Consider the following 12,685-nt stretch of genomic DNA (forward strand, 5'->3'; position numbering starts at 1 on the left):
TACAAGCTCAAGGTGCGTGGTTCTATCCATTTAACACCACGGATGTGAGCTTCTTTACCCAGCTAGACCATAAAAAACAACCCAAAAACGACAAGGGACGTGAAAACGCGCGGTGCGGCCTAATTGTACCTATGTTTTGTCATGTCACTACACAGGATACTGGAGGCAAATGATAGTGTTTCACTTTGTCCTTTTCGATCAGTGGACTACAAAATTCGAGTAAATAGTACCGCCGAATCAACAAAAAAGGAATTTTCCCACTCACACTCACACTCCTCTGCCTCAATCTTCGAGGTCTCATTGTTATGAAATACAAAGTGTAAAAACTCATCCATTTAAGCCTTATTAGTCAAAACGGTAAGTAGTTTAATAAGTCTCACTCGCCAGTCTTCAAGCCTTACAAAAATAAGTTAATAGATAAAATAGAAGATCCGCCTGGAAAGATACACGTATACACAAGAGACAAAATCTTCGGATTTTGTATGTATAAACAATAAAAGTTCACCTTAATGTATTATTCTATCTGTGTACGATATGTTTGATGTTTGCCTGTAACGATCCCAGAACGTATTTACGCAAAAAAGTAAGTGTCGGCACATTGGAACGAGGTTCATTAGAGTGGTCCCGTACGAGCCTATAGAAGTTAATTCAGTTAGGAAAATTAGGCTGCAGTATCTACACGGACAGCTGGACCGACCGCAAACAAATTGGACCTTAGCTAACATACCAGCCTAAAGTTTTACTGTCAAATACGGGTCCCAACGATAAGTGCTTACCGAATTAGTACTTATAACCTACCTTCATACAGTGGAAAATTCAAACAAAATACACTCAAATAACAAATTCCAGGCCGTCATAATAACATTAAATGCAAATACATAGAATGAAGAAACTCTCTTGAAACTTCATAAAGGCATTCGTAGCTCATTGGAAATTCAGTTAAGTGAACTGATTACATAACAAATTACGATACAAAGAACTTTTGAGAACTTTTTTTTTTGTTTCTTTTTAAAACTAATTATGAGGTGGAGAAATACTTGCTATTTAAGGAAGCAAATTCTATAATTATCCGAGATTAAATACAAGTAGTAACTTAAGCAAGTACAAATGGTAACTAATTACATACAAACCGAGGAATGCCATGGAAAACGTAACCGCGTCGCACGAGACTGCTAAAACAGCACATTAGCTGATTGTTAAATAAATTATGTTTTACATTTCGTGGAGATAAGATTTTAAAAGAATCAGAATTAGAAGCCTGCATATTAAATAATCTTTTTCATTTTTTTTGTTAGACGGGTGCACGATGCGACGGTTCTCCTGGTGTTACGTGGTTTCCGAAGCTCATCAGACCACTGAGTTTCTCGCCGGATCTTCTCAGTGGATCGCATATCCGACCCGGTGGTAGATTCTGCGAAGCACTGCTCTTGCTAGGGATAGTTTTTTTTTTTTGCTTTTATGGATGGACGAGCTCACAGCCCACCTGGTGTTAAGTGGTTACTGGAGCCCATAGACATCTACAACATAAATGCGCCACCCACCTCGAGATATAAGTTCTAAGGTCTCAGTATAGTTACAACGGGTACCCTCACCCTTCGAACCGAAACGCATTACTGCTTCACCGTGAGAATAGGCGGGGTGGTGGTACCTACCCGTGCCGTACCCGGTTAGGGTTACGCTGAAATAGTCTCTCAAATTAGGTAGGAAAAAAAGGAGCTCATAGATATCACAAAATGAAAGCCGCCACTCACCTTGAAGCTTGAGGCTTATGTCTCAATAGTATAGCTATTATAAGAAGTTCTGTAAGTTTGTTTATTATTACATGGTGTGATTTTTATATCGCCTCGCATCGTGAACATGAGGCAATCATGTATTTCTCTACAAAAAATGTTACCTGTCTGCGGGATTCGAACACCGTTATACATAGTTACATCAGTCTATACGAGTGAACCGAGCGTCTTATCCTTTTAGGCCACGACGACTTCACACACACTCTTCTTAGGGGCTTAACAGTAAAATAAACTAAACAAAAAATAGTGTAGGATTTTTTTATTTCATTCTTTGTTGATACATAAAAATATAACACTAGAACAATACAAACATATTGTTGCTATCTGTTACAAAGGGGAAATAGTTCATTATTTCGTAGGGTGACATCGCTCCTGGCCACGCGTCGAGATAAGAGTAAAATGTGCTAATAAACGACGATCATGTGGCTTTTATTGCAAAACATTATAGCAATTGTGAACTAATCTGTTGGCGCCAGGACTGTTTGGTCGTTGGCTTATTCTAGAAAATGTTTATTTTTTTTATGCCTACCAAGCCAAGCCCGAATCCAGGTTTGAACGATAGGTTGCTATTTTAATACCCATACTTTTCCTTTGTATTATTCTAAACTGTTTAAGCCAGTAATATTTCTTCAGTATGTTTTATTTATATCTTAAGTTGGTAATTTTTTAAAAATTGTTTTATATTAGTTATGACACCGTAGACCGTACCATAATAGCGAATAGTATATTGGTATCTGCCCATGTAAGCTTATGCTAGTACTGGCATAAAAGTTATGGGCATTGGTGGTCAAAATTTGATAGCGGAAGAATCTTTTTACATTGGCAAACGGAAAAGTATGGGCTATTTCATGACAAAAAAAGATAGGGTCGTGATGCTTATTCGGGTGCTAGCATCGTCTCCCGCTATCTGAAAAGTAGCTAAGAAGAAGATACTGTTGCTACTACCGGTCACCGTCCTCGTTGAACCCGTCGCTTACGACGAAGGGCTACACGAGCAAATTAACCCATAGACACAGCCGACTGAGTTTCTCGCCGTATCTTCTCAGTGGGTCGCGTTTCCGATCCGGTGGTAGATTCTGCGAATCACTACTCTTGCTAGGGCCCGTGCTAGGAAACACTCCGGTTTGAGCCTCTTGAACTCACCTATATGTTAGAGCGAAGCTGAAATAGCCTCTCAAGTCGCAGAAGGAAACTGAGGAACGGGAAAGGGAGATCTCGACTCCCTTCCCCGGTCGCAGAAGGCGCACCGGGCGCAGGAGAAGGGCGGACAACGCCCTTTTCCGCCCCTCATGAATGGGTCCTGGGTCCAGGGGCGAAGGACTTGGGAAAGCCCTCGCCCCCTATTCGATGGACCTGAGATGGAGGCGCGTGCGGGTGTCGGCACGTGCCTCTGAGGCGATGCACGGAGTAGGTGAACGCCTCACCACCCCGTGCAGGAGACGAGGCCTGGACAGACCAGGCCAGCACTGGTGTGAGGCTGCAGAAGAATTTGGATTCCCGCGGCCCTGCGCGCACGTGTGGGTGGACACCGGGGTGGTTTTAGTCGGTAGGAGTCCGGCACGCCCCTCCGCCTTTCCCTAGGCGGAGGTAGTCCATGAGGATTTCTCCCCGAAAAAAAAAAAAAAAAGATTGCACGTCGAACTCTGTGCTGAATTCGACGAGTACGGTTACCAGGGGTCCCTAAGCCTGCTCCTAGTGTTGTGTTCTAATGAAAGAGTTATTGGATATAGCTGGATATGGAAGTAGCTATAAGGCGATTATCATAACGCATAGCCTTATCGAAGTTCCGACGTTAGCTTCATGGGTTTGCGGATCGAATCGAGGCCCAGGTTATTGTGTATGTAGATGTTCCTTAAGAGTCACGCAGCTCCGACGGCTAGCCTGCAAATGCGTGATTGTAGGGATTGGAGGGTGTCTAAGTGTGTGCGGGCCGCGTGAGCGAACACGACACTCGCGTAAGTCATGACGAGCCGCAAGCTTTATAAAGTGACACCTCGTTCCGAAGGAACATTTTACTCCGCTTAAAAATCATGGGGTACAGTCTGCCGAGAATAAGCGCAGCACGGTCGCGAACTGATTTTATATGCGGGCGGAATGTCATAGAAGCATCCATAGTGACTCCCAGGTACTTGACCTTCCTGATCAAGGATATAGGTTGACCAAAGAAGGTATCTTGATTGCAGACTTGCGAATGTTTGCTCTTGATCCAATAAAGGGTGCTAGTGGATCAAGGACAAAAAATTTTAGCGCACGTATCCCTGGTAATAATACCTACACGGTAATTCCAAATTTAAGCTTGTAGTTCATGAATGTGGTCATTAAAGAATTGCAGAACAAAATTGCTTTCTGATAATATTTTTATGGGCTACTTTTCGTGCTGCAATAAAAGTGACAAACGCTGCGATCTTTTTTGGGTCAAAAAAAGTATCTGCGAATTGCGTTCTTCGAACAAATCGAAATTTGCAGACTTCACAAACGACACCTTTAACACCTTAAGGTGAATACGAGTAATCCTATTTCGTGAGGATTTCGGCAAACAACACGTATTTACTCGACTCTGAATAAGATCGATTCGTACTAGCGCAGATTTAATAAGGTTGTAGACGCTTTGACGATTCTATTACAGGATATTGGCATTGACATGGCACAGCGTATTCCGTATTCTAAACTGTTTTCGATAGTTGATGTTCAATGTTTTTAATTTTTCAGAGTTTTTCAGATTAGAACAGCGTCTTTTGGGCCGGCATACTACTTAATAAAACTTAAGTCTGTTTTAATTACTCGAGGTGAATACATTGTGGTATTGGAAAAAAACAGCTGACAAGTATACAGATACACTCATAATAAACGTGTATATCTACGTTCAGTTTTGAAGCAAATGAATAAGTATATTATGCTACTATGCTCTTCATAAAACTTTCAAATATAATAGATATGACAAACACTCTAATAAATTTAACTTTGTTTTTTGAAAATTACTATATTCAAAAGCAGTTATTTACTAAGTACTAACAAAAGACATGTTGTTTTCTGGCGCGTTGAAAATATATTCCGGAAAAGACAATTAAAAGTTAACATATCAATCTGTTTAAGAGATTTTTGTAGCTTCTTGATTGTTACCTTGGTATTTAATTCTTATTAGAGCATGTACATTGTACAACAAGTTGAAGGCAGTCACCGTTTTTTGGTTGCCACCTATTTTAATATTATGTTAGGTGGAATTCTGAACTTATGCTAGAGTTCAAATTAGAATTCATAGGTGGATGGTACTATTACAATTTTCGTCATTTAAATACTAGTCAGTCTTTTTATTTTCAGTAAAATACCCGCTATTTAGTTGATTGCAATCTCTAGAATAAAGTTTAGATTCGACACTAACTTAATTAAAGCTATAAAAGACACATAGCTCTTTAGAAAATAAGAAAAGGGAACAAACAGTATGAGGATGTACAAAGTGCCAGCACAAACAGCACTCTAGTTACTACTCAGTTCCTTTGACAAAACGTTCTGTTTGTGTAGCCGCATCGCGCATGGGAGATTTAAACTGTATGTGTTCTTAAGTTACCAAAATAGCTATGTTTATGTGAATAAATATCATCGTATTCAGCATGTAAATTACGTTGAAGCAACTGGATTAGGGATTAAAACTAGCGCTAAAATCGCTTCTAACGTATGTACCGAAGTCTGGTCTTTAATGGTTTTGAACTCACACATGGCGATACTGTCGCTACATCCAATCAGTTTATATCGTGCGCCCACTGAGTTTCTCGCCGGATCCTCCCAGTGGGTCGCGTTTCCGATCCGGTGGTAGATTCCGCGAAACTCTACTATAGCTAGGGCCAGTGTTAGCAACACTCCCGGTTTGAGCCCCGTGAGCTCATCTAAACGTCAAGGAGAAGCTGAAATAGCCTCTCACGGATATCATCAACATAGGTAGGAAAAAAAATCGCAAATCACCAATCTCAAGGAGTTTGTTTGACAAAATTTTAATAGAACATAACGGTGGCTATCAAAAATAATTTCAACAAAAAATGGCTTGCTGCACGTTTATAGCCTTAGAGCTAATAAAGTTTAAACACGTGTATCTCTTGTATTACTGACATCCACTTTGTAGCAGATTTGTAGCAAAGTCTCAATTAAACTATAGGTATTCTATCATTCAAATTTTTTATGACTAAACCATAACATAGTGGGAGATTCTCGCGTAAATAGTTTAAACTTACAAATGTTTGTACGGCTTATCTTGACGGTATTCGATCTTCATGTTTACGTAACTTGATTGTAATTTGTTTTTTTGATTACTTAGATGTGTGGACAAGCTCACAGCCCACCTGGTGTTAAGTGGTTACTGGAACCCATAGACATCTACAACGTAAATGCGCCACACACCTTGAGTTCTAAGGTCTCAGTATAGTTACAACGGCTACCCCACCCTTCAAACCGAAACGCATTACTGCTTCACGACAGAAATAGGCAGGGTGGTGGTACGGATTCACAAGAGGTCCTACCACCAGTAAGAATAAAATACCTTTGTATTTATTTTTTTAAATTAACATTAACAGTACATTCAAATACCCAAAACCATGATTATGTGTTGGAAAATTGCGGATAAAACAAGTACATAGATCTGGGATACCAAATATTTTCAACAAAGATCCTAATTCTGATTAGATATCATTCTGACTCTGACTGACGAGACGACGTAAATCGAAATAAAATTTCTATTTATTCAGTTTACTCTTAATGTATCGAAAAAATGTACGCAGAATAAGGGAAATATTCAAAGATATCAAAGACGAGCTTGTATTATGATCATGATTTAAGCTAGGTAAAGGTTGCCATTTTTTTATTGCCCTTGGAATCATGTTCCCCTAATGTTCAGACTTTCTCATCGTTCATGCACGCTAGCAATGCCAGGAGACTGCAAACCCGTTGCCTGTCGTTGAAAACTCTCCAAAAGGTACTTCAATAAAATGTAGCTAGAATACATAGGATAACAAGTTGTGTGTAGCAGATATGATTTCTAAAAACGTGCTGAAAATAAATGCGGTTTATCCAATGATTTCTTTTCAATTACTTAGTAATAAGCCGAGGTTTCAGCTTCCTTGATAGTAAATATTCAAAAACTCAAAATTAAGTACTATCCAGCCATGTTAATGTCGCGAGGCAGTCCTGTAATGCTATTTCCAGAGCAGAGCATTCGTTACGCCATAAAACTAAAACTTCAGTCTCATATTTCTGTTGGCGACATTGAAACGGCGGTATCAATTGGCTCCTGTAATCACTTAACAAATAATATGTCACACATCTAGTCCAAAAAAAAAAAACAAACGCGATCCACTCCCACGTAATGGATATTAGCACAACAAATAAGACATAAAGTTTATCACGACGCACAATTTATGACAAGTTTTAACACTTTCTTTGTCGTCGCATTTACGACCTCCCGCGCGATACAACACACGAGAGAACAGGCATTTAACAGCCATTATAAAATTGAAGTTACAGAGCTCCAGCAAGATTCGCTTGATTCGAATCTAGTTGTTCGTAGCGCGCACGGTTTTGAATCTATATCAGAGCAGATTCAAAACCGGCTAGAACCATTACTTGTATTATATTCGTTTGAGTGTTGCATGTATTTACTTCTTTTTAACACGCTTGTATAAACTTGGTATCTGTGTATGTTCGTTTATATTCGTACAAGAGCAACGCCATCTGTCGTCGAATAGCAGAAACAAATATCAAAAGAATTAGTAAAATCGAGAACGCTCTAAAAATACAACGCCATCTATTATCAAATAGCGGAAATATATCGGAACTACTCGACCTGTCAGGAATGTTCTTGATAATTCTAGGGATGTCGTATCGACTATAAAAGCGTCGCAGAGATGACACGCAGCGACAAGCAGCTAGTAATTGGATCTACTACAGGCGTAACAGCGAACGGATCACCTGAAGCGAAGCGGAAGAAGTGATTTACGGAGTATAAAGTGTTCTGTGAGTGTTCTAAGTGTTAAATAGAGTTTTAATTTGTACTTCATTGGAACTTTTATTTATCTCGAACCCCAGCGCGTAACAGTACGTAATGAAATCTGAATGTTATTTCCACCAACTTGAAGTCCGATTAATTTGAAAATTTGCACACCCTGAATCAAGTACTAAATAATAACAATACAATAAAATGATAATTTATAATATCGTGACATATTATATCAATAGGAAAAAACATGAAATTAATTGTTACTAATTTCACTTTGATATTTTAATATATTTTTTTTTATTTTTTTTTAATTACATTTACTGTTCCGTATTTGTATAACCCAGGAGAACTTATAGCTCCAGGCCAATTAATATGAAGTGCTTAATTTTAAATTTACACTATACTGAAGAATCTTGACTTCGCTGTGAGCATCGCAGAATATAGTGCATCCTGCAGCAGTAAGTACAAAGTTTTGAATAAATAATACAGAAATGTTTAATATACATAAAAAATATCACAATTATTTCTAGACTCTCATTAATAAATACTGAAATATTGACGTCTAAATAAAACTAATTTGATTACCTGGTTATCGAATTTCCTTGATGACAAAGCATAGTAACGGTTAGGGCATAGCATGAGCCCCCCGACATCTGCAGATCGCCAAGTCTCACATACCAGGGACCACGTAGGAGGTTCGGCCACAGGCGCGAAAAAAACTGGCATGAGCCCGCTGAGTCTTTTTTATTTTTATTTTTTTTATTGCTTTTTGATGGATGGACGAGCTCACAGGCCACCAGGTGTTAAGTGGTTACTGGAGCCCATAGACATCTACAACGTAAATACGCCACCCACCTCGAGATATAAGTTCTAAGATCTCAGTATAGTTACAACGGCTACCCCACCCTTCGAACCGAAACGCATTACTGCTTCACGGCGGAAATAGCCGGGGTGGTGGTACCTACCCGTGCGGACTCCCAAGAGGTCCTTTCTACCACCAGTAATTACGCAAATTATAATTTTGCGGGTTTGATTTTTATTACACGATGTTATTCCTTCACCGTGGAAGTCAATCGTGAACATTTGTTGAGTACGTATATCATCAGAAAAATTGGTACCCGCCTGCGGGATTCGAACACCGGTGCATTGCTACATACGGATGCACCGGACGTCTTATCCTTTAGGCCACAACGACTTCCAAAGCCGGTTTTCAAGAGCCGTTGGTGACAGATTTTCATAACGCGTTGCGTTTCCAATTTCATAGTAGAATCGTTAGCAGTGTCAGCGAACCCCTAAGTTCACCTCCTAAGTTCACTCTAACAATACATACGAGTAGAAACCAAAAGATGAAGAAGAAATAAAAGAAGTTGTTCGATCAATTAGTTTAAAAATCCGGACAGTATTTGACACTGTCTAGGTTTGGTTGTCCACACATTTTATTTGTGAAATATATGTTACTTACATATACGAACATATACGACATGCACTTAAGTGTACCTGATTTTGGAACGAAGTTCCTTATGGGACGATGCGGAGGGGTACCCTAATCAGAAAAAAACGTCCGTAACGTAAGTTTTTTTTCTTAATTAGTTTGTTATCAACAACAGATGTTGCTACGCGTAAATTCAACAATTCCTGAATCGCGGTGACGAGATGTTACACAGTTGATAAACTTTCTCATATTTTTCTTGCTAAATCATACTTACCTGGCGTAGGCGATACCGTGATCAAGCAGGCGGTTCCCCCAGGGTGAGGCTGCTCTATTGCACTGCGGAGTGGTTGACCCTTGCGATTATTTTTATTGTCATCAATAAAAAAATCATAATTCCACAATGTATACCCGAATAATTACTTTCTTTATACCTCGAATAGAACTTAAAATTAATATTTTTATAATAAGGAACTTCGTTCCTATCTATTGTCCCTCGACACCACACATCTTTTTTTTTGCTTCGTATACGTGTTGCCAGCACACTATGGATGGCTGTAATAACCCCTTAGGCGACCAGCGATTCGGTACGGAAAGTCTCTGTAAAACGTTATTTTTAGTAAAATATTAAAATTACTGTTATCTTTTAATTACTTTTCTAAAATGAGTTAAAGTACCGCTCTCACAATAGTAAAATGTATAAAGTTTACCATTATATCTACATATTATATTGCCGTGTAAATGAAAGAATGAGTAAAAAATTCACACTTCACATAAAATCGGTTTGAAGGGTGGGACAGCCATTATAACTATACTGAGACATTAGAACTTATATCTCAAGGTGGGTGGCGAATTTACATTGTAGATGTCTATGGGCTCCGGTAACCACTTAACACCAGGTGGGTTGTGAGCTCATCCACCCATCAAAGCAATAAAAAAAAAATCTAAAACACTATGTTCAGAAATTCAAAACGTACGGCCCAGAACTGCATTCATTAAATTGAAAAATAACATTCCCACTTTCACAAAGGCGACCCTCTGTTTAATGTTTTACGCTCGCTCAGAGACGGCTTAGAGCAACGTATATCAAAGGAGCAAAAACTTGTCTATAGTTTCTTACTGGCTTACTTACCCGGCATAATTAACCCAATAACGTCATTGTCACCAAACATCCGGCCTTTGTGCCAGCTTCCGTTACAACGTAGCCTGCGCGACCGCGGCAAGTAATAAACACACTTAATAAGCTTTATCCTTGTTACGACATGGAAACTCAATAGGGTCGCTGGGTCTTAAACTTTTTATTGAACATTAAGCTTTGAAAATTAATAAAACGATATTGGCTTTTGCTGTCACTGTCACAAGTCTAGTATTGCGCGGGCTGTACTCGTAATATTTTATAGCTTAATACTTGTAATTACTACAGGTAATGGTTTTGTTATTATCAGATTAGTAATTATTAGTAATATTAATATTAGTAATATAAATATCGTAAAAATAAAAAAAATATCTAACGTGAAGATACAATGTGCTGCATTCCAAAATTATAAACGTAACCCAAATGTAGCCACGAGGCTTTCCACATAAAGCTGTTTAACTTTAAAACTTCGTTATATGGCTTAGGTATACGATTTGTGTATTTTATTTCTTCGGCAAATAACAAGCTACGATATCATATTAAATTTACTAACATAAATTTATACTTTTGTTCACGACGTTCAGGGCGAGAGAGGGGACGGGGGAAGGCAGCGGGAGGAGGATGCGCCCGCGGCCTAAGATTCGTGTTCGTCGACCAGCAGCGTGACACGCGTCAACATTTGTTATTATAATGTATTTTAAAAGTAATTAAATAAAAGTATCAAAATTCTGTCATGCGTGGTTTCTTCCTCACCATCGTCATGCACACTTTGGTATCATCGGCCAAATTTTTGAAGTATAAGGAAATCATCTTCTAACAAATTTGATACAATTATTGGCTCTCAATTTATGACCAAATTAAAAAGTTCTGGAATTCTAATGTATTCTCTACTAAGCATATAGTATATTAAACAGCAGCAGCATTCATTGACACAATCAATTTGAAACGACGAATTGGAAATTTCTAAATGTTCTATGCAGGCGCTGAAACATGCATTAACCAACGTTTCCACTTAAACTTAACGGTTATTGCGGATGCAAGGCGCGTGTAATTCAAGTTTATTGTCAGGAAACTTGATTTGAATAGTTTACATCTAATAACTTTAACGTTTTATTGTTTCAGTAATCGTAAAATAAACAGTTGACATAATAGTACAATCTAATAGCTTTTAACTGCTATCAATAACATTCATTTTTAATATCAGGGCCTATGCAAGCCGGGACGGCATGGCAAGGGATTTAAATTTTTACTAATGGACATTCAAACGTATCGATATAGAAATACTACACAAATCGCTATGCTTTAATTAATTGCACGGCATTGAAAGACGCGCCACGGGCTCATGCCGCGGGATGTCGTGGCATACTGCTGGTAGGCAACGGTATGCCAATTGCCGAGAACTCCGGCGTTCGTTTTAACATGCCGCAAACGCAACTGAAGATTAAAAGTGTATCGGGCAGCAGAAGTTGCCGAGGCGTACTTTGTCGCGTCGTGGCATGCCGTGGTAAGGCACGAATGCCGCGGTATCTAAGCGGCTAATGTGCGCTGACTGACACCAAAATCGCTTGCCATGCCGTCCCGGTCTGCGTAGGGCTTTAAGCTGCACCATATTAGCACATCTTGGTAATTCTGGTTACTGGTGGCAGGACCTCTTGTGAGTCCGCACGGGTAGGTACCACCGCCCTGCCTATTTCTGCCGTGAAGCAGTAATGCATTTCGGCTTGAAGGGTTGGGTAGCCGTTGTTACTATACTTGAGACCTTAGAACTTATATCTCAAGGTGGGTGGCGCATGTACGTTGTAGATGTCTATGGGCTCCGGTAGCTACTTAACACCAGGTGGGCTGTGAGCTCGTCTACCCATCTAAGCAATAAAAAAAATATCAAAATCAAAAATGATAGGCAATTAAAAAAAATCCATAGAATGTTTTAAAACTCGAACGCGTTCGAAGCTCCAAGAAAAATCGAAAACGTATTCAAAACACTAACAACATTGAGTGCTAAAAGTCAGCACATGAAGGCTCTTGTTTTGTTTTATTTGAATAAATTGCTCGCTTTACTCGAACGGGTGGCAAGCGGGCATTTGTTTTCACTTAGAAAACCACTCGCAGCTCCCGACCAGATCCACTGAGCGAGGCCACGAAATCGTCGGAAAAATATTCTGAACGAGTTTTGAATTGTGTGTGCGATGCTCTATTTTCAAAATTTATAAAAGACTTTTATGACAGTCTATACACTAAGGCGTGGCTTTTTAATCAATCGGCCAATTTAAATTTTAATTTTTATTGGCACATGGATTAACTCTTATTAATAATTTTACGAAACTTTATGTCTTTATTAAAAACAAACAAGA

General features: G+C 39.1%; 1 long non-coding RNA gene across 1 annotated transcript; it reads left to right on the top strand.

Moving 5' to 3' along the window:
• Positions 1 to 10,564: 10,564 nt before the first annotated feature.
• LOC134199892 (uncharacterized) lies at positions 10,565 to 11,063 on the top strand. The gene is made up of 2 exons (XR_009974560.1): positions 10,565 to 10,622; positions 10,919 to 11,063. It is a non-coding gene; the product is annotated as an uncharacterized LOC134199892 (long non-coding RNA).
• The last annotated feature ends 1,622 nt before the right edge of the window (positions 11,064 to 12,685 follow it).

The sequence above is a fragment of the Bombyx mori genome, chromosome 12 (genome assembly GCF_030269925.1).
Source record: "Bombyx mori chromosome 12, ASM3026992v2".
Lineage (NCBI taxonomy): Eukaryota > Metazoa > Arthropoda > Insecta > Lepidoptera > Bombycidae > Bombyx > Bombyx mori.